Genomic DNA, 4,472 nt, shown 5'->3' with positions numbered 1-4,472 from the left:
TGACTTACACCTTCTAGAGCACGTTGGGTGGCACGGGATACATGCGGACGTGCATTGTCCTGTTGGAACAGCAAGTTCCCTTGCCGGTCTAGGAATGGTAGAACGATGGGTTCGATGACGGTTTGGATGTACCGTGCACTATTCAGTGTCCCCTCGACGATCACCAGTGGTGTACGGCCAGTGTAGGAGATCGCTCCCCACACCATGATGCCGGGTGTTGGCCCTGTGTGCCTCGGTCGTATGCAGTCCTGATTGTGGCGCTCACCTGCACGGCGCCAAACACGCATACGACCATCATTGGCACCAAGGCAGAAGCGACTCTCATCGCTGAAGACGACACGTCTCCATTCGTCCCTCCATTCACGCCTGTCGCGACACCACTGGAGGCGGGCTGCACGATGTTGGGGCGTGAGCGGAAGACGGCCTAACGGTGTGCGGGACCGTAGCCCAGCTTCATGGAGGCGGTTGCGAATGGTCCTCGCCGATATCCCAGGAGCAACAGTGTCCCTAATTTGCTGGGAAGTGGCGGTGCGGTCCCCTACGGCACTGCGTAGGATCCTACGGTCTTGGCGTGCATCCGTGCGTCGCTGCGGTCCGGTCCCAGGTCGACGGGCACGTGCACCTTCCGCCGACCACTGGCGACAACATCGATGTACTGTGGAGACCTCACGCCCCACGTGTTGAGCAATTCGGCGGTACGTCCACCCGGCCTCCCGCATGCCCACTATGCGCCCTCGCTCAAAGTCCGTCAACTGCACATACGGTTCACGTCCACGCTGTCACGGCATGCTACCAGTGTTAAAGACTGCGATGGAGCTCCGTATGCCACGGCAAACTGGCTGACACTGACGGCGGCGGTGCACAAATGCTGCGCAGCTAGCGCCATTCGACGGCCAACACCGCGGTTCCTGGTGTGTCCGCTGTGCCGTGCGTGTGATCATTGCTTGTACAGCCCTCTCGCAGTGTTCGGAGCAAATGGCTCTGAGCACTATGGGACTCAACTGCTGAGGTCATTAGTCCCCTAGAACTTAGAACTAGTTAAACCTAACTAACCTAAGGACATCACAAACATCCATGCCCGAGGCAGGATTCGAACCTGCGACCGTAGAGGTCTTGCGGTTCCAGACTGCAGCGCCTTTAACCGCACGGCCACTTCGGCCGGCTGTTCGGAGGAAGTATGGTTCTCACACACCGGTGTCAATGTGTTCTTTTTTCCATTTCCAGGAGTGTATTTGTCTTGAGCAAGAGAAAATCATGATGCGCAAATTACCCGACTATATTCATTGAATTTAAGAGAATGAAAGCACTTAGCGTTCTGTAAAAAGCATTTTACATAATTTGAGGCATTTCTTTAACTTTTCGTCGCTTAGAGCCCCAAAATCCCATGAGTACACTACAATTTAATGACTTTCCATTGCTTTTACTATGAGAAGCCTAAAATGATCGTATTGACACCACACACTATTTACCAAAAAGTTCTTTCAGGGACATATACAGAAGCTGTCATTTTCTTTGGTAGCCTGTTTTGGTTTTGAGTTTTTCATTAGTCATTTTTTTTCTGAGACAGCAGTCTTCTGTCTTGTTTGATGTGGTATGCCAAGGAATTCCTCTCCTGTGCCAACCTCTTCATCTCATAGCAGCATTGCAACGTGTCCTGAATATTTAATGGATGTATTCCAATCTCTGTCTTCTTCTACAGCTCCCTCTAGTAACGTGGAAGTTATTTCGTGATGTCTTAACAAATGTCATACCTGCCTGTCCCTTGTACCTTCACTATTTTCCATACATTTGTTTCGCCGCCTATTCTCTAGAGAACCTCCTCATTCCTTACGTTATCAGTCTTCTGTAGCACCACATCACAAGTGCTTCGGTTCTCTTCTTTCATGTTTTCCCACAGCCCATATTTCACTATCCCGCAATACTGTGCACCAAGCGTACATTCGCACAAAATGCTTCCACAAATGAAGACCTATGACACTAACAGATATGTCTTGGACGGAAATACCGTTTTTGAAGTGCTTACCACATCCTCCTTGCTTCGTCAGTAGTACGTTAATTCGCTGCTTATGTAGCTGAATTTCTTAACTTAGTCTACCCAGTTTATAAACTACTGGCCATTAAAATTGCTACACCAAGAAGAAATTCAGATGATAAAGGGGTATTCATTGGACAAATATATTATACTAGAACTGACATGTGATTACATTTTCACGCAATTTGGGTGTATAGATCCTGAGAAATCAGTACCCAGAAAACCACCTCTGGCCATAATAACGGCCATGATACGCCTGGGCATTGAGTCAGAGCTTAGATGGCGTGTTCAGGTACAGCTGCCCATGCAGCTTCAACACGATACCACAGTTCATCAACAGTAGTGACTGGCGTTTTGTGGCGAGCCAGTTGCTCGGCCACCATTGACCAGACGTTTTCAATTGGTGAGAGATCTGGAGAATGTGCTGGCCAGGGCAGCAGTCGAACATTTTCTGTATCTAGAAAGGCCCGTACAGGACCTGCAACATGCGGTCGTGCATTATCCTGCTGAAATGTAAGATTTCGCAGGGACCGAATAAACGGTAGAGCCACGGGTCGTAACACATCTGAAATGTAACGTCCACTGTTCAAAGTGCCGTCAGTGCGAACAAGAGGTGACCGAGATGTGTAACCAATGGCACCCCATACCATCACGCCGGGATGATACGCCAGTATGGCGATGGCGAATACACGCTTCCATTTTGCGTGCACCTCGATGTCGCCAAACACGGATGTTACCATCATGATGCTGTAAACAGAACCTGGATTCATCCGAAAAAATGGTTTTGCCATTCGTGCACCCAGGTTCGTCGTTGAGTATACCATCGCAGGCGTTCCTGTCTGTGATGCAGCGTCAAGGGTAACTGCAGCCATGGTCTCCGAGCTGATAGTCCATGCTGCTGGAAACGTGTCGAACTGTTCGTGAAGATGGTTGTTGTCTTGCAAACGTCCCCATCTGTTGACTCAGGGATTGAGACGTGGCTGCACGATCCGTTACATCCATGCGGATAAGATGCCTGTCATCTCGACTGCTAGTGATACGAGGCTGTTGGGATCCAGCACGGCGTTCCGTATTAAACTCTTGAACCCACCGATTCCATATTCTGCTAACAGTCATTGGATCTCGACCAACGCCAGCAGCAGTGACGCGATACGATAGACCGCAATCGCGATAGGCTACAATCCGATCGTTATCAAAGTCGGAAACGTGATGGTACGCATTGCTCCTTCTTACACTAGGCATCACAACAACGTTTCACCAGGCAACGCCGGTCAACTGCTGTTTGTGTATCAGAAATCGGTTGGAAACGTTCCTCATGTCAGCACGTCGTAGGTTTCGCCATCGGCGGCAAACTTGTGTGAATACTCTGAAAAGCTAATCATTTGCATATCAGAGCATCTTCTTCCTGTCGGTTAAATTTCGCGTCTGTAGCATTTCATTTTCGTGATGCAGCAATTTTAATGGCCAGTAGTGCACAAAGTGCAGTCATTGGCCCCTTTCTGAGTTTTCAATTGTCGCGAATCTCTCGTCCAGCGCAAAATGCCAAGCGACTGGGACAAAGCGCAGGTGACTCCTGTATGTAAGAAGGGTAAAAAAACGGGCCCGCAAAATTACAGACCAACATCCTTAACATCGACTCGCTGCAGAATTCTATAGCATATTCTGAGTTCGAATGTAACAAGTTTCCTAGAGACAGAAAAGCTCATGTTCGCGAACTAGCACGTCTTTAGAAAGCATCGCCCGTGCGAAACCCAGCTTGCTCTTTTCTTGCATGATATGCTGCGAACTATGCATGTAGGGCAACAGGCAAATTCCTTGAAACTTCCTGGCAGATGAAAACAGTGTGCTGGACCGAGGCTCGAACTCGGGACCTTTGCCTTTCTCGGGCAAGTGCTCTACCAACTGAGCTACCCAAGCACGACTCACGCCCCGTCCTCACAGCTTTACTTCTGCCAGTACCTCGTCTCCTACCTTTCAAACTTGACAGCTGTGAGCTTTAAAGCTGTGAGGACGGGCCGTGAGTCGTGCTTGGGTAGCTGAGTTGGTAGAGCACTTGCCCCCGAAAGGCGAAGGACCCGAGTTCGAGTCTCGATGCGGCACACAATTTATCCTACCGGGAAGTTTCATATCAGCGCACACTACGCTGCAGAGTGAAAAACTCATTCAGGCAAATTCCTTATTTATAGATTTCCGAAAAGCATCCTACCCGGTATCCCACTGCATAGTATTAACGGAGGTACGTACATACGGAATAGGCTCCCAGATATGTGACTGGCTCGAAGACGTCTTTGTAATAGAACCCAGCGTGTTGTCGGCGAGTGTTCATCGGAGTCTGGGGTAATATCAGCAGTCCTCTGGGAAATGTGGTAAATAGTTACCATTTTCTATGTACGCAAATGACCTGGCAGACAGGGTGGGCAGCAATCTGCGGTTGTCCGCT

General features: G+C 49.4%; 1 non-coding gene across 1 annotated transcript; it reads right to left on the bottom strand.

The window, feature by feature from the left end:
* Positions 1–3,875: 3,875 nt before the first annotated feature.
* Trnas-aga (transfer RNA serine (anticodon AGA)) lies at positions 3,876–3,950 on the bottom strand. Its single transcript has one exon. It is a non-coding gene; the product is annotated as a tRNA-Ser (tRNA).
* Positions 3,951–4,472: the final 522 nt, after the last annotated feature.

Source organism: Schistocerca nitens, chromosome 8 (assembly GCF_023898315.1).
Source record: "Schistocerca nitens isolate TAMUIC-IGC-003100 chromosome 8, iqSchNite1.1, whole genome shotgun sequence".
NCBI classification, from domain to species: Eukaryota; Metazoa; Arthropoda; class Insecta; order Orthoptera; family Acrididae; genus Schistocerca; species Schistocerca nitens.
Note: the sequence above shows the minus strand (reverse complement) of the source record. Positions and strands in the feature narration are given on the sequence as shown.